Genomic DNA, 22,124 nt, shown 5'->3' with positions numbered 1-22,124 from the left:
CATGTCGAGGGTGACTGAGTATTTTCGTGGATTTTCTGCAGGCTGACCTGACAGATATCTTGGACCAAGGTCCATCCACTGACCCGGTGCTGCCATTTCATATGGCCTTACAAAGAAGGGTGGCAGCGCCTTGGACTGCTCCGGAGAGTCTCCCGGCAGTGAATAAGTCATTGCTGAAAAAATACCGTCCAGTCAGTGGCGACCCCAGCTACTTGTCTTTGCACCCCACTCCGGAGAGTTTGGTGGTGCATGCGGCTACGGCCCCAGCAAAGCAGGTGTCGTACCCTACCATCCTACCTGATAGGGACGACGAGCGTTTCGACGGTTGGGCGAAGAAAGTGTTTTCATCTGGGGGTACGCACTCTGTGGAATTGTGTATGAACATATTCCCGAAGGGGAGGTACAGGGATGGTTTTCTTGCCCTCGTTCAAGGTGGCAAGGATGCCATGTGTGAATCCGTTATTCGGGTCTGGACGTGGCAGACTGTCAGCCGGTCCATGGCGGCGAGCACCGTGATGCACAGGTTGGCGTGGTTGCGTAAGTCGGGGTTTGCTCCTGATGTACAGTCCCGGCTTCTCAACATACCCTTTGATGGTGACCATCTTTTTGGCAGCAAGACTGACGAGAGTCTTGAGTTTGCAGACCTCCAAAGCTGCAGCGAAGTCTTTGAGCGCTGCAGTTCGTCAACCTCTGCCTTTTCGTCCTATGGGACAGCAATGGACGGGAGGTTCCTTTTGATACTGCTCGACTTTTGGTAGATCAAGGGGAGCTGCCAGTCAAAGGGGCCAATTTAGGAGTACCAGAGGTGGAAAATGAGGTACTTGAGGTGCCAAAGCCGCTCGGGCAGTTGCCTCTTTGCCCTCGGGCACTGCCGCAGCCGCTTCAGATCATTTGAGGCCATGTCCCATGGTTCGGCGGTTGGGGGAAGCCCTGCACAGCATCTTGTAGAATGGCGTGCCATTATTTCAGATGTGTGGGGTCTGGAGATCATAGCCCACGGCTACTGTCTTCCTTTCCGGCAGAGGCCTCGCGACAATCCACCAGGGAAGCTCTCTTTGAAGAGTCTGGATCCGCTCCTTGCGCAGGAGATCAAATCCCTGCTGGAGAAAGGCGCCATAGAACTGGTGCCTGTAGCAGAGAGGAACAAGGGATGGTATTCCTAATATTTTTTGATCCAGAAAAAAGACTGGGGGATTGAGCCTCATCATGGACTTGCGTGGTTTGAACAAGTTCCTCGGGAAGGACAAGTTCAAGATGGTTACTCTGTCTCAAGTCCTCCAGGCCCTTCAACTTCAGGACTGGTTGGTGTCTCTCGACCTCAATGATCCTTACTTTCATGTGCCGATTCATCCCAAGCACAGGAAATATCTGAGGTTCGCGGTTGGCGACTCACATTTTCAGTTTCAGGTCCTGACGTTCGGATTGACCTCTGCCCAAGGGTCTTCACCAAGCTCATGGTGGTGGCGGCAGCGCATCTCAGGAAAGGGGCCATTTGTCACGCTCACCTGGTCTCCACAGGGGCGTAGCTCGTGGCTGAAGGATGCTGTCTGCACTGGTGTTGCACTGCTTCTAAGATGGTGCTTGCCCGTGCCTTTCCTTCGATCTCACCTCTGAAGGCGTTTACCTGCAACGTCGAAACAAGATATTAGCCAACTGAATGGAGCCGGATTGGCTTCACCACTTTCCAATTTCCTTCTCTTCTTCTGGCTCACCTTGGGTTTTTAAAAGGTGGGCTCTCTGTCCTGCACTCTCTGGCAGGGCCACGGTATGTACAGTCTTTCCCAAGATCAAGTTACTTCACTGATCCGATGGGTGTTGCTGCTGATTTGGAAGAATCTGAGTAAGCAGGTAAGTCTCTATACCAATGCCTTCTTGGAATAGATGCTTAAAGTCTCTGTCGCCCAAGTTCTTTTAATTAGCATTTGTTCTTTTCTTTTAGGCGTATTGTCGAGCAGTTTCCGGATGACGTATTGACTCTCCTTGCAATGTTAAGCAGGTTTCTTGCAGGTGAGTATAGCACTATGCGAGGTGCGCCGAATGTTCAAATAGCCTTTCTTGCTGTGTGTGACTATCCCGCTGTGTCTTTTCTATTCATCAGGTGTGGTGCGATTCCAGGAAGATGATGTAAGGACTGCTCAATGAAGTTCCTGGAAGATGCTGGCCCAGGTGAGGATGGATGCTCGTGCTGTACCTTCTTTTCTGCTTCTCTGCAGATGTGGCAGTCTGGGAATAAGGGGAAGGCAGGGCCGGAATGTTCGATTACAGGTAAGGCATTTGTCGCTTAATAACTCCTGTTCTCTTTTCCATTCACAGGTGCCGATGGATAGAAAACTCTGGACGGCATGGCTGAAGAAGACCTGAGCAGACACAGTGAGCGTTACGCTGCAGGAGTGCAGAATAACACGAAGCGTGTTCTGTTTGCAGGGTGCGGTTTAAATAGCCTTGCAAGTAGTTCCAGGCAAATAGTCCCTTAACCGTATCCTGCCACTTCAGGTAAAGTAGTCCCATAGCCACACCCTGTACCGGAAGGCTTGGCCTCACTAAGCTGAGAATATAGTTCCATGAGTTCAACACCTAAAATGAGCCTGGCGCAAGCGGCGCCAGGACTGAGTCCAGGAGATTCTACGGTACTTCTTAGGGGCTTGATAAGCCCTTAAGGATGCAGTGTCACGGGTACCCTCACCAGATTGAAGGATGTGGGAGCATGCACCATGACAGGATTCACGTGTACCCCTACCTTGGTTGATCAGGGCGTGCGCTCCCGAGCAATTCCTGGATCATCTGTCAGTCACCTGCCACTCCCTTCACAAGCTGGGCTTCTCCCTCAACTTAAAGTCCCACTTGACACCTACCCAGCGGCTCCAGTATATCGGAGCAGTGTTGGACACATCTCTGGGGCAGTGTTAGCCTCCCCAGGTGAGGGCTCATCACATTCTGCAGATGGTGGACAAGTTTCAACGTGCCCAGAGTCTCCCGGCGTTCGAGTTCTTTAGGTTGCTCGGCCTCATGGCATCCTTCATTCTTCTGGTGTCGGAAGCCAGGCTGCGGATGAGATCTCTGCAGTGGGCTCTCAAGATGCAGTGGTCGCAAGTCTCCGGCAGGATGTCGGATCCCGTTCAGGTGCCGCCCTTGGTCGCCCAGGATCTTCTGTGGTGGGCCGTCGAAGGCAATCTGATGAAGGGGGCTCCATTTTGGCTACCTTGGCCGGAGGTGACTCTCGTGACGGATGCATTCCTCACAGGATGGGGAGCTCATGCCAACAAGTCGACAGTCAGCAGTCGTTGGTCTCCGTCGGAGTCCAGCCTCAATATCAATCTGTTGGAGCAGAGTGCAGTCAGGCTGCCGTCTGTGCGGGCAGAAGAATATCCTGATTCTGACGGACAATACAGTGGCTCTGCACTACCTCAAGAAAAAGGGGCGGGCAGGGTCTCTACCTCTGTGCAGAGGCGATGCAGCTCTGGTTCTGGGAAAACGAGGCGGCGGACGCTCGGAGCAGGCAGAGCATGGTCTCTCATGAGTGGGAGCTGGCTCAGGAGGTTCTCCTGGAGATCTTCGCCCTTTGGGGGATCCCACAAGTGGATCTCTTCGCCACCAATGTCAACCAGAAGTGTGAACGATTCTGCTTGTGGGAATTTCTTCCAAGAGGAGCCTTAGGGGACTCGTTCGTGGTGGAGTGGTCCTTCCCACTGCTGTACGCATTTCCTCCCATCCCTGTCATTCCACAAGTGCTGCTGAGGTTCGGTTCCCGAATGATCCTCATTGCTCCGGCATGGACCAGGAGAGCGTGGTACCCGGACCTTCTCGACATTTCCACCTGCCCTCCAAGCCGTCTTCCCTACCGATACGATCTACTCTCACGGGAGGGGGTCCATCCAGAGGTCAAGTCTCTGAACCTTCATGCTTGGTTTCTGAAAGGTTGAGGTACAATGATTGGGACCTCCCTGAAGACATGATGGAGGTGTTGCTTTCGACCAGAAGGCCGGCAACAAAGTCCCTGTACCGTTGCTATTGGAGAAAGTTCTGCGACTGGTGCAGGGTAAAGAATGTGGATCCTTTCTCCATGTGCCATTCCTGTGGTTCTGTCTTTTTTGCTTTTGTTAGCCCACGAGGGCCTGCAAGTGGGTACCATTAAGGGGTACCTGGCGGCGCTGTCCATATTTTAGTGCTCGTCTGAGGAGTGTTCTTATTTTAAGATCCCTTTGATTTCTCAATTTCTGAAAGGGCTAACTCGTGTGTTTCCACCGTCGCCTTTCCAGGTACCGGGATGGGAATTGAATTTGGTTTTAAAGTTCCTCATGGGAGCTCCGTTTGAGCCCTTGCACCCTTGTCCATTGAGACCGTTCACCTTTAAAACAGTATTTTTAGTTGTGGCTACTTCCGCACACAAAGTGAGCGAGTTGCAGGCACTTTCCGCCAAATCACCCTTCAGTGTGTTCCATAAGGACAGGGTTGTCACTAGGGTTTGTCCTTCTTTTCCTCCGAAGGTTGTGTGGGAATTTAATTTGAGCCAGAAGGTAATTCTTCCAGCGTTCTATCCTCCTCCACATCCTGGTAAGGAAGAGGAGACACTCCATAGGTTGGATCCTAGGAGAGCTTTAAGTTTCTGCATCTCACGCATGTCCCGGGTCAGAGTGGACGATCAGCTCTTTGTTGGATACGCTGGAAGGCGTTTGGGTCAAGCTGTTACTAAGCAGACCTTGTCCAGATGGATTATCTTGACAATCTCTGAATGCTATCGTCTGGTTGGTAAGGACCCTCTGGTAGGCCTACAGGCCCATTCTACTAGGGGCGTGGCTGCCTCTACTACTCTGCAGAGGGGTGTTTCCATTCATAACATCTGTGAAGCAGCCACATGGGCCTCTGTCCATACTTTTGTAAAACGCTACTCCCTGGATACTATCCATGGGAAAGATTTGGCCTTTGGCAAGGCGGTCCTCTGTTCTGCAATTTAATTGGGCATTCTAAAATTAAAAATTCTTTTCCCACCTCCATGCGTTGGTACTGCTTTGGGAGTCTGTCATAGATGTGGAATACGTCGGAGGACACAATCCCCTCAAAGAACACGTTACTTTCTTACCTGGTAACATTCTTTCGATGGGATGTTCCTCCGACGTATTCCACATCGCACCCTCCCAGCCTGCCCCTCTACAGAATTTCTTATGCGATTGCAGCGTAAGTTTCCGCAAGGCTTTCTGTAGTCATACTGGCAGATGATTGGTGCCACACGTTCTGGGTAAGAACTACAACTGAGGCTACGGGCGTCGTGCGTCCTACTTATAACATCCGGTGACGTCGGCTCGACGGAGGCCCTCTAGGACAGCGTATCCACGTCATCGACGCAGACGCCGAAATTGTTTCGAAAGCCACACAGCTGTGGTGATTACCCGTCATAGATATGGAATACGTCGTCGGAACATCCCATCGAAAGAACGTTACCTGGTGAGAAAGTAACTTGTTGTTCTGTCTTATTTGACAGACCCAGACATTGTGTTCACTAGTCTGAGTTCAAGATTAGTCCATAAAATGTATCCCACGCTGCACTGCTCAAATACCACTCCAATTAAGGTGATTTACTTCCTGCTTTACCTATTTATAAAAAAGGCTTAGTGCTGATCTCAAGGTGTAATATTAACTATATGCCAAATATACTTAAGCACCATAGTCTGATACCAGTTTTTAATTTGCTTTGTAGATGAAATTGGAGATGGAAGAATGAACCCATGACTGAACTGTGTTTTTACTCCTGATGAGGGGAAAAATACTCCCGAAACGAGTTGAGCTCTTTTTTACATGTTATATGTAATTATTTTGTTTGTTAAAAAACACTGTGTTCAACTAATGGTTGATTAAAATTCAACATTTTCTGTTTGGATTGAATAGACTTTATTTCACTAGACTGTGTTCAATATATCCAATCAATCACTGATAACCTACATTTTGACTGTATTACCAGCAATAGAGGGTGTCCATCATTTGAGGACACTTTATGTTTTGCAATTCAATGGCCCACCTGGCTTGGGGCTTCTGTTTTTTCTTGGCATCGGCTTGCATCCTGGCTTACTGCTGTCTACTTCCACACAGGCCTCCTTGTTCTTCATGTTTCACAGATCTCTTTATACTCCTGCAACCCTTCAACAGGTTGCAGGTGTGGACTCGCCATCAGACTTGCCTGACCATAGTTAAAGGGACATGCCTGACCCTCTCAGTACTCTGCAGGCATTGTCCTTGTCCTAGTACCAAGTTGTTGAAATAAGGTATCAGTGTTCATTACTTTTAGTCGCCTCTTCCTCGTCTCGGTACTGTCAGAGGTTAAATATACGGAAATGATAGGAGCTGTTACAGTAGCCTACAAAGGCCGGGGGAGGGCTAGGTTAACAGGGAAAGGGGATACCATGTCTCGCCCGAGGGCACCCCACTACCAATCCCCAAGGACCCTCCACCCGGGTGATTCTCCCTCACTTCTTTCTCCCCACAGTCAAGATCCAAAAGTGATGGCCTTTCCCTGGTCCCCTGAGAAGAGGATCCAGGGGGCGTAGGAGTGAGGATACCCTTGTGTTTCTCACAGAGCCCATTTCTTCCCAGGGATGCGTTCCCTTTTTATTTTATTCTACCACTTGGGCGCCTCTAAATGCCATTGCCCTTCTATCTTAAGAAGCGGATGTGTTCTTTCCCATGTTGTAACGCTTGCACTAAGTATAGGATGGGCTCTGCCTCTTGCATCCTCATGAAAGATCATCGCCAACCTCAACTTCGAAGGGATTGTGTCCTCCGAAGTATTCCACATCTTTGACAGTAATTACCAAAGCTGTGCTGCTTCGGAAAACTTTTTCGGCGTAGGCGTCCTGCGTCGATGACGTTGATACGCTGTCCCTCGAGGGCCTCCGTCGATGGTCGACTTCATCGGATGTTATATCTAGGACCCACGACGCCCGTAGCCTCAGTTCTTTTTTTCCGCGAACGTGTTCGCTTCGGAATCTCAACGCGTCTCGGTCCTTCTAACTTGAAAATACATGATGTCTTTGTCATCTTACACCCCGAAGTCGGGCTTCAAAAAGTGTCAGGACTACGGTTCCAAAATGTCCATTACGGACCCGCACGACGTCTGCCTCTGGTGCCTTGGTGAAAGCCACGCCACCGACTATTGCGATGACTGCCAGTCCCTAACTTCGAAGGCCTTGCGGGTGCGGAAGAAGTTGTCAGTAGGTAGGGTTTCTAAAACTCATAAATCAAAATCTATTGGTCTTTCGACCAACGATTCGAGGGGCGACTCTCTGCGTCGGCGTAAGTCCAGGGGGGTCTCGTTCTCGGAGTCAGTCCCGCCATTCCTCTGCTTTTTCGAGGCATTCACGGAAGCGCTGTCACCGGTCGCCTTCCCCATCCTCGTCGGAGGACTCCGCCAGACGGCGGTTTACTTGTCCCACAAAACACTTGTTTGTCGCCGGCCGAATGGTATGCATTCTGCCAGCAGATGGCCATTTTGGAATCGCAAGGCACCGTTCCGTTCGCGCCTTCAAGAGAAGCCGGCAAGGAACGAGCTAGAGCCACCACTCGCACGCCTTCGTGCTTGGGCAGGCAGCGCGGTCATCAGGAGCCTTCGAGGTCCCGATCGGACAAGGGTGATCGCCATTGCCGTGCCAGGTCCAGGTCCCAGTCCTCAACTCTGTCGAGACCGTCGGAGCCTCTGAGGGACGCCGTCGGCGCCATGTCTATCGAGGGACTCTGTCGAGGCTCCGCCTTCGAAGATCTGACAGACATCCTGGATCAAGGTCCACCCACTGACCTGGTGTTTTGCATTTCATATGGCTTTACAAAGAAGGGTGGCGGCACTTGGACTGCTCCGGAGAGTCTCCCGGCAGTGAATAAGTCTCTTCCGAAAAAATACTGCCCAGCCAGAGTTGACCTCTGCTACTTGTCAACACACCCTACTACGGAGAGCTTGGTGGTGCAGGCGGCTACGGCCCCAGCAAAGCAGGATGCGTACTCTACTATCCCTCGGTATATGGACGACAAGCGTTTTGATGGTTGGGCAAAGAAGGGATTTTCTTCTGGGGGTATGGCCTTAAAGACAGCCAACTCCGTTTGTGCCCTGGCAAAATTCACTCGCACTCTGTGAAATTGTGTATCATTGGCGGCTGAGCATATTCCCGAAGGGGAGGAACGGGATGGTTTTCTAGCCCTCGTGCAAGACGGCAAGGCGGCCATGTGTGAATCCGTTCAGTCCGGTCTGGTTCATGGCTGCGAGCACTGTGATACGCGGGTTTGCGTGGTTGCGGAAGTCGGGGGTTTGCTCTGGATGTGCAATCCCGGCTTCTCAGCACGCCCTTTGGTGTCAATCTTTTTTGCAGCAAGGCTGACGGGAGCCTTGAGAGGTTGCAGACCTCCAAAGATGCAGCGAAGTCTTCGGGCGCTGCAGTACGTCAACCTCCGCCTTTTCGTCCTAGGGGACAGCAATGGATGGGAGTTTCCTTTCGGTACTACTCTTGCTTTGGTAGATCGAGAGGAGCTGCCAGTCAAAGGGGCCACCGTAGTAGTACCAGAGTTGGAAAGCAAGGTACTTGAGGTGCCAAAGCTGCTCGGGCAGTTGCCTCTTTGTCATCCGGCACTGCCGCAGCCGTGTCCACTCAGTCATGAGGCCATGTCCCATGGTTCGCCGGTTGGGGGCAGACTGGCGCAGCTTCTTGGAGAATGGCGTGCCATTACTTCAGATATGTGGGTTCTGGAGATTATAACCCATGGCTACTGTCTCCCCTTTTGGCAGAGGCTTCATGACAATCCACCGGGGAATCTCTTTGAAGCGTCCGGATCTGCTCCTTGCGCAGGAAATCCTATCTCTGCTGGAGAAAGGCGCCATAGAACTGGTGCCTGTAGCGGAGAAGAACAAGGGATGGTATTCCCCTTATTTATTGATCCAGAAAAAAGACGGATTGAGACCCATCATGGACTTGGGTGGGCTGAACAAGCTCCTCAGGAAGGACAAGTTCAAGATGTTAATGCTTTCTCAAGTCCTCCAAGCCTTTCAACTGCAAGATTGGTTGGTGTCTCTAGACCTCAAGGATGCTTACTTTCATGTGCTGCTTCATCCAAAGCACTGGAAGTACCTGAGGTTCCCGGTTGGCGACTCGCATTTTCAGTTTCGGGTCCTGCCATTCGGATTGACCCCCCCCCTGTTAGGGTGAATTCTCATTTTATGGCTAATTTCCCTTATCTAGTGAGTCCCCCCGGCAGCTTTGCTGGATTTTTGGAGTTATTTTTTTCACTTGGTAAGAGTGTCCCTCTTTTTCCCACTCTTATCTGTGTTTTTGCCATGTGTATTCCAGCTGCTTTTATGATTGTGGACTCTGGAGTACACCACTTCAGTAGCCCCCTTCTTTTGGGTGTTACACTGCACCTTCAGTGCAGTGACGCAGGGCTGTCTTTTAGACTTCCCACTGACTCCATTTCTGAGGCTGACTACTGTCACCCAGAAGAAGGTAAAGTTGCCATTAACTTTACCTAGTCATTTAACCACAGATCCAGTACTCCCCATCTTACATGGAGTACTGGAAAGGGTTACTCCTTAGCCCTTTTTATCTGTTCCTCCTAGAGCATTGTTTTGCTCTTTTAACATTTAGACTTGGCTGGTGGCAGTGGTACCTACCCTAACTTTTCCACCGCGATTATATTGTACGTGGTATTGTTTTAGGCTATTATATTAGCCTCGAACATAAACCCGCTTGACCAAATACTTTCTTTTGGCTCCGGTCGGGTTTATTTGCCATTTCCTTTTGTTAAAGTCCTTCTTGTGTTTTACTTTGCGCGGCAAACCAGGTTTGTCTCTTTTGTTCACTGTCTTTTGGCGGGCTTCTGCCAAGAAGCCGCCCTCCAGGCGCCTGTGTGTCTAGGTGGGCTGAATTTGAGGGAGGGGTGTAGTCACCCCCTGCACAGGGTATCCTAGGAAACCCAAGTCATACTTTGCCATGATTGGCTGAGGTGGTTGTCCGGGCTGGACAACCACTGCGTGATTGACAGCCAGGCTGTGTGAATGGGGGATTTTCGCATAAAAGGCAGGTCTCTTGGGCTAGAAGTCAGTCGCCACTGGAACTACAAGGAACCGAAGAGAAGCGAAGAAGAAGACGGTTGCTGCAACTACCCCGTCCTGGTGAAGCCCTGCTGCATTCCTGAGCTATCTACCCTTTGACGACCAGAGAAGATCCAGTCCGGAGTCTTCTTCCCTTGAGCCTGGTGGGGATAACCAGCTCATCTTCCACAGCCAGAGGATCCTCTTCTTGGTCAAAATCGCTGCACACGGCTGTAGTGGTCCAGATAGCCATCTGAAGAGCCTCTCCTGTTTTTAAGGAGCACACCTTTTATTCACCGTCGCTGCTGCCGGCCTCATCCCTGTCTGGTGCAGACCCCTCCAGACGTCGTCCTTCATACCGAAGCTCCAGGAACCGTGGGACTGCAGGAAACTACCAGGAACAACTGCCGTGGCACCAGCTTCTTCAAGGAATAAGGTACTGTGTTCTGCTTGAGGAATTAGGGTGAATCCCTTTTCTTCGCCTCCAAGGCTTGCCCTTGTCTTCCCTCCTTATTATAACTTTTGCTTCCTCTGTTGACAATATCTAAGTACTCCTGGCAACGTTGAATCTTGAACTGTCCGACAGTGTGATCCTCGACAACAGGAACCCGGTTCCACTCGACACTGGCTCCGTCCTATTGACTCTTGAATTTCTGTCAACGTGTGTTCTCTGATTCTGTCTGCCTTGACAAACGTATTGCCTATGATTTTTGCCCCCAACTCTGTGGTTATCTCGGGTGCTAAGTGTGTTTTTGCCCCGGTAACATTTCTTGTCGCGGATATGCGTATCTTTAGTAAGACCGAACTATCATTACTGTCAAAAAGTGATCGCATACGTATTCCCGGTAACGTCTTTTGTTTCACAAAACGGGTCCATTGAAACATCGGGTACTTACCTTGAGTTAGAGTGTACCAAAGTGAGTTGGTTGTAGTATATTTTACGTTTGATTTTGAATTAATAGAAGTGTTGTGTTTATAACAAATGGTTTAAAAATAAATGTACTTATATTTTTTACCTGAAACCTTGAGTCAGTGTTTGCTTGTGTCACAGTAATTGTGGTCCCTTTGTGTAAACCCTGCTACTGCTCATATACTCTTGATAGGCCTGGCTGCTCAGCTACTGCGACCACTTTAACATAGTAGTACAGGCTTGTACCAAAGGTGAGCTTGTATTACCACTTGTAGTCTTAACTGTGTGTAGTGGTCCCTAAGGGCACTGCACAGGATTATGCTTAACAGCCCCTATGGTCTTCACCAAGCTGATGGTGTTGGTGGCAGCGTATCTCAGGAAAGGGGGATTCACGTCTACCCCTAGCTGGACAATTGGTTGGTCAGGGCGCGTTCTCCTGAGCAAGCCCTGGATCATCTGTCCGTCACCTGCCACTCCCTTCACAAGCTGGGCTTCTCCCTCAATTTAAAGAAGTCCCATTTGAAACCTACCCAGCGGCTCCAGTGCATCGGAACAGTGCTCGACACATCCCTGGGGTTGTGTTCGCCTCTCCGGGTGAGGGCTCCTCACGTTCTGCAGATGGTGGACAAATTTCAATGCGCCCAGAGTCTCCCGGCGTTCGAGTTCTTGAGGTTGCTCAGCCTCATGGCATCTTCCTGGTGCCAGGGGCAAGGCTGCGGATGAGATCTCTGCAGTGGTCGCAGTTCTCCAGCAGGATGTCGGGTTCCGTTCAGATTCCGCCCTCGGTCACACTGGATCTTCTGTGGTGGGCAATCAAAGGCAATCTGATGAAGGGTGCTCCATTTTGGCAACTGTGGCCGGAGATGACGATTGTAACGGGCGCATCCCTCACGGGTTGGGGAGCTCATGCCAACGAGGTGACGGCCAGCGGCCGTTGGTCTCTGTCGGAGTCCAGACTCAGCATCAATCTTTTAGAGCTGCGGGCTATCAGGCTAGCCCTGATGGCCTTTCTAGCGTCTGTGCGTGGGGAAGAATGTCCTGATTATGAGGACAATACAGTGGCCATGCACTACCTCAACAAAAAAGGGGAGGACAGGGTCACTCCCGTTGTGCAGGGAGGCGATGCAGCTCTGGTTCTGGGCCATTCAGCAGGAAATTCCGATCTCGGCAGTTCATCTGGCTGGAGACGAAAACACGGTGATGGACGCTCTGAGCAGGCTGAGCACGGTCTCTCGCGAGTGGGAGCTGGCTCAGGAAGTTCTGTTGGAGATCTTCGCCCTTTGGGGAACCCCGCAAGTGGATCTCTTCGTCACCAGTGTCAACCGGAAGTGCGGAAGATTCTGCTCACAGGAATTTTCTCCAAGAGGAGCCTTAGGGGACACGTTCGTAGTGGAGCGGTCCTTCCCACTGCTGTACGCGTTTCCTCCAGTCCCCGTCATTCCGCAAGTGTTGCGGAGGTTATGGAGGTTCGGTTCCCAGATGATCCTCATTGCTTTGGCATGGGCCAGTAGAGCGTGGTACCCGGACCTTCTCGACATGTCCATCTGCCCTCCACGTCGTCTTCCCTACCGAGACGATCTGCTCTCACGGGAGGGGGGGACGGGGTTCTCCATCCAGAGGTCAAGTCGCTCAACCTTCCCGCTTGGTATCTGAAAGGTTGAGGTACAAGGATTGGGACCTCCCCGAGGACGTGATGGAGGTGTTGCTTTCGGCCAGAAGTCCCGCAACGAAAAATATGTACCGTTGCCGTTGGAGAAAGTTCTGCGACTGGTGCAGAGTACAGAATGTGGATCCTTTCCAATGTTCCATTCCTTTTGGTTTTGTCTTTTTTGCTTTCTTTAGCCCACAAGGGACTGCAAGTGGGTACCATTAAGGGTTACCTGGTGGCGATGTTATTTAAGCGCTCATCCGAGGATTGTTCTTATTTTAAAATCCCTTTTGATATCTCAGTTTCTAAAAGGGCTGACTAATGTGTTTCCACCGTCGCCTTTCCAGGTGACGGGATGGGATTTCAATTTGGTTTTAAAGTTCCTAATGGGAGCTCCGTTTGAGCCCTAACACTCTTGTCCGTTGCGACTATTGTCCTTTAAAAATGTATTTTTAGTTGTGGTTACTTCCGCATGCAGAGTGAGTGAGTTGCAGGCACTTTCCGCCAAACCACCCTTCACTGTGTTTCATAAGGACAGGGTTGTCCTTAGGGTGCGGCCTTCCTTTTTTCCGAAGGTTGTGTCGGAATTCCATCTGATATAAATATATATATACACAAAGTGTGTCAGCGGAAAAAAAAACAAATTAGGGAGGAACCCGTCTATAGAACTAGGAGAGGGGCACCCAAATTCGGAACCACAGATCAAACCATACCAAAAACAAAAAAATTAGAAACCATGAATGTTTTATTTGTATTTCATTATATGTTTAAAATATACATATTAAATCATGTTTCGAGCTCATTATCTGAATAATACCATTTAATAAGAAAATTGAAAAACACAGTACTTTTCTAAAAACACGACTGATAATTTAGTCAACGCTAACTTAATGTAGCCATGCAGTCTGGACGTCATGCCGGTTGAAGGGGATCATCCAGCTGGCAGTCAGAGGCTACGGCCACATTTAACAATATAAGAACCGCCGTAGCTTACTAGACAAGGTAATGTTGGTTACTTCTAAAGTTAAGACCAACAGAAAAAAGTAGGGGGTGCCGTACGCCGTCTACTATACTGTCATGACTTATTGAATACACTGGGTCCGACATGTAAACAGACAGTAGTTTCGATGGTACAAGGCATCTAAGCTGATTCACAATTGATGCCCATCTTCTTCAGGACGGTGCACTCCCATCAAATGTATGCCACAGGATTTTATAATGTGGAAAACTGCATATGTAAGGCGATAATGCGTTCAGCTGTAAAGATTTGTGCAGGCTGAATCCATAATTATACCATTATCTCAACCTTAAACCCTGGTCACCTTTTCCCGAATGTGAATCCTGAGAAATAAATGTAGGCCAGCAGGACCAGTTCTCTATGAAGTAGAACTGAATAAGAATAAACAAGGCGAAAAAGACATTGATCTTGACATTGTGTTGCAGGCGACAGATGGCATCAAGGCGTCTGCAAAAAGTTGTCCTATCAGGACGGAATGTTGTTCGGCGTGGCGTAATGAACACACCAAAAACGAACTAAACAATGTTGGCGTCTTGGAATTGCATACATCCATGCCCCCGGGATTTCAATGAATCTCCATCTGAGCCAGAAGGTAATTCTTCCGGCATTCTATCCTCCTCCACATCCTGGTAAGGAAGAGGAGAGGCTCCATAGGTTGGACCCTAGGAGAGCTTTGAGTTTCTATTTCTCACGGATGTCTGTGTTCAGAGTGGACGATCAGCTCTTTATTGGTTATGCTGGAAGGCGTTTAAGTCCGGCTGTTTCCAAGCAGACCTTATCTAGACTGATCATTTTGACGATCTGAGTGTTACCGTTTGGCGGGAAAGGACCCTCCAGTAGTCTTACGGGCTCATTCTACTCAGGGTATGGCTGCCTCTACTGCACTACAGAGGGGTATTCCGATTCGCAATATTTATGAAGCAGTCACATGGGCCTCTGTCCATACTTTTGTGAAACATTATTCTTTGGACTCTATCCATGGGCAGGATTTGGCCTTTGGTAAGGCAGTCCTCTATTCTGCAATTTGATCGGGCATTCTAAATTGATGCATTTGTGAATTCTTTTCCCACCTCCATACGTTGGTACTGCTTTGGGAGTCTGTCAAAGATGTTCAGTACGTCGGAGGACACAATCCCTTTGAAGAACAAGTTACTTATCTTACCTGGTAACTTTCTTTCGATGGGATGTTCCTCCGACTTATTCCACATCGTACCCTCCATACCTGCCCCGCTACAGAATTTCTTATGCGATTGCAGCTTACGTTTCCGCAAGGCTTTCTGTAGTGATACTGGCAGAAGATTGGTGCCACGTTCTGGGGGGAAAAACTACAACTGAGGCTATGGGCGTTGTGCGTCCTAGATATAACATCCGGTGACGTCGACCATCGACTGAGGCCCTCGTGGGACAGCGTATCGAAGTCATCGACGCAGGACGCCTACGCCGAAAAAGTTTTCCGAAGTAGCACAGCTGTGGTAATTAGTCAAAGATGTGGAATACGTCGGAGGAACATACCATCGAAAGAACCTTACCAGGTAAGATAAGTAACTTGTTCTTCTGGCGGATTTCTTATTCCCACAACGCCCAAGGGGGCCAATGTTCCCTATTTCTAAGGAACACCACATGCAGGAGCTGTTGAGCGGATAGTACACTTCTTTTGGGTAATCTGAGACCCCCTGTAAGCGCTGGTGTGTAGGGTTTTTCAGCCTTAAACCTTGGTCTACGACTTCCCCAGACAAATGATTTGATCCCCTGTGCTATCTTTTCATCCCAGCAGTCGGGACTTTTGAAGGCAGCATACCAAATCTGTAGTTTAGACTAGCAATTACCACCATTTTGGTTATTTGGACCTGACCCCAGCTGGACAAATTGAGCGATGACCATCTTGCAAACTCCAGCTGCGTCTTAGACCATGCTGGTTCTACATTATCCCTAATATTCTCTAAGCCTTTAGACAGAAGGATCCCCAAGTATTTAAGATGCTCACCCACCCCCAATGCAGTTGGGATCCCTCAATACATTTTTTGCGGGTTCTGTCGTTTAAAGGTATGGCCTCGCATTTATCCCAATTTATCATGTACCCCTGAGGTGGAGGAAGCAGTGCCTTCACCTGCATTAACTTGCTACTGAGGATTCAGGGTCAGCCAAAGTCAACAGAACGTCATAAGCGTACAGTAGTGCTTTTTACAACCCTGTCAGCGTTTCAAACCCCCTGATTACTGGGTTTAGCCGGATAGCGGCTCAAGTACCACAATGAACAGCAGAGGCGAGAGGGCACATGCCTGCTTTGTCGTCCTGCTGATATTGAAAAGTTCAGACACGTGGTCACCACATCCTATTCTAGCACTTGGCTAGTTGTAGAGAAGGTGCACTTTTCGAATAGTCTTGTCTGAGACCGTATCTTTCTAGTGTTCGAAAAATGTAACCCCACTCCAACCGGTCAACCACTTTCTCAGCGCCTAGCAAGAGTGCTATTTTCGACTCTGTCCCTCCCCTTTCTTGCCAGACAAGTAACAATAATCGCATATTCTTCCTTGCTGACCTGCCATGCACACAGCCAACTTTCCCTTGCAGAGGGGTATGAAATTGACGTGTGCAACAACCAAGTCGGCCTTTTGGTTTCCCTCTGTCGATTAACTATCAGAAGCTGGGTGTGTAGGTACCTTGTTTGAAGGAGCTTCTCAGCATAAGATCTATATGGCATGAACCTAGGAAACTTACTACTTATGTAATTCTTTCTTTTACCATATATAGTATAATCCTCATAAAGCAATGCCATACAGGATTTGAGGTCAATGTGTTGTTGAATCCTATATGAAGAATGATGCATTTTAAATAGCAAGTAGATCTATGTTCTGGATTCTTTTAATTCAAGAGAGTTTACGTGTTATAGTTTTACAGATGAATTTGCAATTATTGCTGCATTGCAATGAAATTAACAAGGTCCAAGCCCTGATGATGGATTTGTAATCCGAAACGCGTTGGCTAATTCTTGATCTGAATTTGAGTTTCTTGGTTATAAAACAAATGCTTTTTGGAACAAACATTACACTAATTACTGTTTTCTTTTGTGTTTGTATTTCTTTATTTATATAGCGCACCTGGCCCAAAGGCATCTGGCCCCACCAGATATTTGTACTTTGTTTCTGGGTATGGCTAGGCAGTGGGTTTGGGCTGCTGTTTGTGGTCGGTTTGACGTTTGCGAAGAAAACTGGGTGGCCCAGTATGGGGGTGCCTTGTCAGCCAAACATTTGTGTGAGGGCCAGAGATTTAAGGGAACCTATTTGAGCAACAAAGAGCCAATGCAGGTTACGTCGGGTGTCCGATATGTGTTGGTTCCTAGGGATGTTCAAGGCAGCTCTAATGGCGTTACTTTGGATGACCTGAAGCTTGCTGATGTTGCGTTGGCTGGTCCCAAGATAAAGGGGCGTTGCATTAGTATGACTTAGACATAATTAGAGTTCTAGCAAGCGTAATGCAGTTAGCTGAGGTTATGAATGGGAGGCAGGCAGTGATGAGTTTGCAGGTGTAGGCCGATGCTGAAATCCCAGCGTTAGTTTGTCTCGAAAGAGATCAGGTGGAATCAAGATGGATACCTAGAGTTTTTGTTTGTCATCGATGGCAACACTATCAAGGTGACTAAGGATTTGAATGTAGAGTCTAATCTGCTCAATCAGTTGGGGGAACCCAGGATGAGGAGCTCTGTCTTGTCATCACTAAGACAGAGCTCGTGTTGGGCCATCCAAGCCTGGATGATCATGTAATGATCGTTTAAGGCTTTGGTGTCAACTGTGTGGTTACCTGAGATAGGGATGAGTATCTGGGTGTCATCAGCATAATTGGTGTAGGTGGCACCCAGATAGTCAAGTATATCAAAGAGATGTTTTGTGAACACATTGTAAAGCATGGGTGAAACGCAGGATCTTGGGGGACTCCACAGAGAACTGGACCGGGATCAGCTGAGGCAGACGGAGAGAAGACCCTTCAGGATCTGATCCAGGTGGTGTTGCTTTATCTGAGAAGTGGGCTGCCGCTTTAAGATGGTGACACAGGATTTGGTGTTTCACCAAATCGAAAGCGGCCGATGGGTCCAGTAGTAAGAGGAGGGCGATTTTGCCATTGCCTTTTAGGGCCTCAATTTGAGTTTGGGTCTAGCAAGGCTGTTTCCGTTCCATGCTTGGGGCGGAAGCCCGACTGTCTGAGATCAAGGAGATTATTACGTTCCAAGTAGTCCTGGATCTGTAGATAAGCTGCTCGGTCTAAGATGTTTGGCAGGAACTACACGGTTGTGATGGGCCTGTAATTAGTGGGTATATTTGGGTCTAGTGAAGGTTTTTTGAGAAGGGGATGACCCAAGCATCCTTCAGGTTATCTGGCACAGTGCCTGTGCTGAATGACGCGTTAATTAGCGCCGTGATGAAAGGAGCTAGCTCGTGGGAGGCCTCCTTTATAATGGGAGTTAGGCAGGTATCTCCCTGGCAATTAGAAGGTTTGAGTTTAGAAATTATGTTCTCTACCTCGGAGATGGTTATAGGTGAGAAACTGAAAGGTATAAGGGTGTGTGAAGTAAGGTTTGTTTTGTCCACGGGGGAGTTAGGCAGAGCGTTGGGCTAGAGGCTGCTTTTTTTGGCCTTGAGTTCGGCCTGGAGTGTAGAGATTCTGTCTAGGGGTGCTTTTTGTCTGTTTGAGCACCAAGAGCTGTCTTTGCTGCATGTATCAGGTGGTGTGCAAGGTGTTTTGAGCTCTTTAAGGATCTTGAAGTGCTCTTTGGTATTAGATTCAGCTTGCAAGATAAGTTTGTTGTAGGTCTCGTTTCTGGCTAGGAAGATTGCCTCTTTATAGTTAAGTGATGCTATGATAAGGCTATCCTTATTGGCATCAATAGGGTGGCTTTTTTCGAGCGGGCTTTTGAGTTTCTTTTTTCTTTACGCAAGGCCCTTGGATGTGGTGTGAACCACGAATTGAGGTGAGCACATGGTTTGGCTTTCCTAGATTTAATGGGGGCAATGTTATCCATTGCTTTAAGAAGGGTGACATTGTAGGTATCAACTAGGACTGTGGGGTCTGAACATATGTTCAGGATAGGCAAGACGTGCTGGAGAATATTATCTCTGGTTATGTCTTTTATTTCTAGTACAAATTGGTGGTGCAAGGTCTGGACTGGAGCGTTGATAGTTAGCTGAGATGTTGAAGGTAATAGTGTGATGATCGGACCAGGTACAATTTGCATGAACTACTGAGGTGATGGTACAGTTTAGATCTGCTAGCCAGTCGAGGATTCTTCCCTTTTTCGTGAGTGGGTTCAAGGATACGATGAGTGAAGCCTGCGGTCGGTTGAGTTAGCATGGTCTAGGGCTTAGGAGTCATTGGGGTCTTTCAGGCCCCAGATTGAGGTCACCTAATATTTGCGAGTTGACCTTAGTTTTGTCTGCAAGGATAGATGTAATGTGGTTTACAAAGGTGGTGACGGGTCCTGGTGGCCTGTAAATGAAGATGCAAGATAGCGGTTTGGTTGTGTGAGATAGGAAGTTTGACCGAAAGGAGTTCTGCTGAGGGGATCTGTTGATCAGGTATGATTCGCATGGCGCTCTTTTTTTTTTTTTTTTTTACTATGGATGAAGGGAACACCACCTCATTTTTTTCAGTGATTGGCATTGTTATCATATTTAATGATAGTATCATTAGCGTGGCTAGTGAGAGGAGGGGACCTGATGCTGTGTGCAGCTGGTTTCAGTGACAGCAAGGAAGTCGAAGTCTTGTGTAGTAAAGAAATCTGCAATATCGAGTGCATGGGCGGTAAGGGACCTGCCGTTGATAAGGGCACTCTTAATGGTGGTGTCTTTAGGAGAGTGAGGCGTGCTTATGATTAGGTATGCAATCGTGTGTAGTGGTGTGTATCTGCGAGGGTAGTGCTGCGTTGTGAGGTGATAGGCGGAGGTGGAGATATTAGTGAGGTGGTGCGATGGATGGATAGAATGACGTGCAGTACGGGTAGATGTGGAGCCTAGTCTGGAATTCCTGGTGTGTATAGAGCATGGTTGATTGGGTGTAGGTTTGGCTGCAAAATGTTCAAGCCAAAGAGCAGGGGTGTTCAGATATGGATTGAAAGGTGGTGAGGTAGGTGTAGTTGTGGTCATGGTACTATGCTGAGTGCCCGAAGGGGGGCAGGAGAAATGATAGTGTAGGACTATGGTGCCCAGGTCTATCAAAGTGAAGTTACAATGCTGGCCTAAGGCTGAACAATCAAGATGGGTATGTGCCAAGATCAAAAGATATATTGAGCCAAGTAATAATAGGAGGCAGCATGTTTCGGTGGGAGTAAGCATATTGTGTTATGCGTTATCAAGAATAACTGGCCTCGTCAATGTCACATTAACCCCTTAAGTGCCAAGGACGAGATATCTCGTCCTTGACATTACCTCTGTAGTGCCAAGGACGAGATAGCTCGTCCTTTTTGGCTCCCTGTTTTGAGCGATCCCTAGGAGGCCTGCATGAGGTGCCCCTGCCACCCATTTGGGGTGAGTGGGTAGAGGGCCACCAACAATTGTGGGACAGGCCCCCCCAGTGGGTGGGGCAGTAAGGTTTGGGCACCTGGGGCCAGATTGGCACACCAGTATGCCTGTCTGCGCCAAGGGGAGTTGGGTTACCAAAGGAAAAAGTGAAAATGGTGGACCGCATTTTAGGGGGGACTGTGGAGCAACCCAAACCGACGGGGAATTTTCTAATGGGACGGTGTGGTGACCCCCTCACCCCCACCCACAGTGGAGTGGGGGCCATGTCATGCAGTCCTCCGTGGGGCCAGATATCTGCTCCTAGGAAGGGACACCTGAGCCCAGGGAAGAGTGCAGGACACCCCCGCCCCCTTATCTGCCCCAGGGAGGGCTACATGAGAAGCGCCGCCCCTCCAATTGGGTCGAGAGGTGCACCCCCTTCACATTATAAAATTCCCCGGCGGTGTAGGGTGCCCCTCAGCCCCCCCTAAAGTGCAGCCTGCCATTTTCAGTTTTTTTCTTTGTTTACCAAACTTGCCTTGGCGTAGAGGCACATTGGTTTGCCAATCTGGCCCCAGGGTGCCCAAACCCTACTTCCCCCTCCATTGGGGCCTGTGCGTTTTGGGGTGGGCTTCTCACCCACCGCAAATGGAGTGTGGGGGGGCACCTCATGCAGCCCTCCCTGGGGGCAGATATCTGCCTGTAGGAAGGGGCAAATGGGTTGTCACTGAGGAGTGAGGTTCAGTAGAGAACCAGGGATGGCTTGCGGGGGGGGGCATTCTTGGAAAGTATTGATTTGTTTTTGCTGGTGTGACCATAGGTCACACATGTTTTTTGTTTTGTTTACAGCTTTTTCTACACGAGCAGCTGCAACGTTGTGGGTACTGTTTTTTATTATTCTATGGTTAGGGCCCACTGTCAGTGGGGTGGGTGAGACTGGGGCTGGATTGTTGGTGGTGTGGGTAGGAATGGGCTGTCTGGGCAGATATGTTGGTGGGCTGGGACACAATTGCAGGGGCAGGCCACAAATTGCCCCCCATGCCAGCAGAACATTGGTGTTTCCCTTGGAGAGGATGCCTCCCATTTGGGTTGTCCGTCTGCAAGCCCAGGCTGCAGCTCTGGCTGTGCTATGTTATAGGTGTTACCTCCGGGGAGGTATGGGGATACTGCCGGGGATCCCTGGAACTGCCGCTGTGCTTAGGGGACGGTACACCCACATGGTGCATGGATGTCCAAGGCCGGGGACATCACCGCCAACCATCCTGGAGTTGCGGCTGGGCTGCATTACAGCTTTTCCCTTCGGGGGGGGGTATTGGCACACTGCTGGGGAGAAGCTGTAACGCAGGCCAGCCAGAGCTCCAGCAAAGTCGGCGATAATATCCCTGGCCTTGGGCACCCTTCTCCCATGTGGGTTTTTGGCGGGCCTTGTGGGCAATACATTTTGGGGAAATGTGTGCAAGTCAGACATCTTTGGATTCCCACGGGTGTCTTCTTTTTAGAAATGCATGGGGTTCCCTGTTTTCCTTGCTGGCTTCGACACCCTTGGCCCAAATCTGTAGGTTGCCCACACAAACAAAATGTGCTGTGCTGAAAGGTTTGGGGTGATCAGTGGCATTTCACCCACCCTTTGCAACTAGGTCACTCTTCAACATGCTGGATGCGCCAGGCATCACATTTACCAATTATGCTGATGACGCAGAGGTCCTGATCCCCCTTACCGCAACTGTGAGTCAGACATGAAAACCCTTAACACCATCTACTAAACCATCCAAAACGGAATGGCAGAAAACTGGCTGTGTCAACGGTGGAAAAAACGAACTACTTCTTATTGGATCACCTGCAACCCTACAGAAACTTGACAAGCAGTACTGCTCATTCACAATCGACAATTCACAAATCCCTGTCTCAAAGGCTGTCAAAACCTTGGGGTATACCTGGACTCCAACCCATCAATGGTCAGACGGGTGAACACCATTGCGTCCACTGCAGCCTACCACTCAAAG

General features: G+C 49.2%; 1 protein-coding gene across 4 annotated transcripts in view; it reads left to right on the top strand.

Annotated features, from left to right (window-relative positions):
• Window positions 1-22,124, top strand: part of TP63 (tumor protein p63) — a 1,032,286-nt gene that overhangs the window by 634,332 nt on the left and 375,830 nt on the right. The window lies entirely within an intron of this gene.

The sequence above is a fragment of the Ambystoma mexicanum genome, chromosome 10 (assembly GCF_040938575.1).
Source record: "Ambystoma mexicanum isolate Mex_15411 chromosome 10, UKY_AmexF1_1, whole genome shotgun sequence".
Taxonomy (NCBI): Eukaryota; Metazoa; Chordata; class Amphibia; order Caudata; family Ambystomatidae; genus Ambystoma; species Ambystoma mexicanum.
The sequence above is the reverse complement of the archived record's forward strand: the minus strand, read 5'-3'. Positions and strand labels throughout refer to the sequence as shown.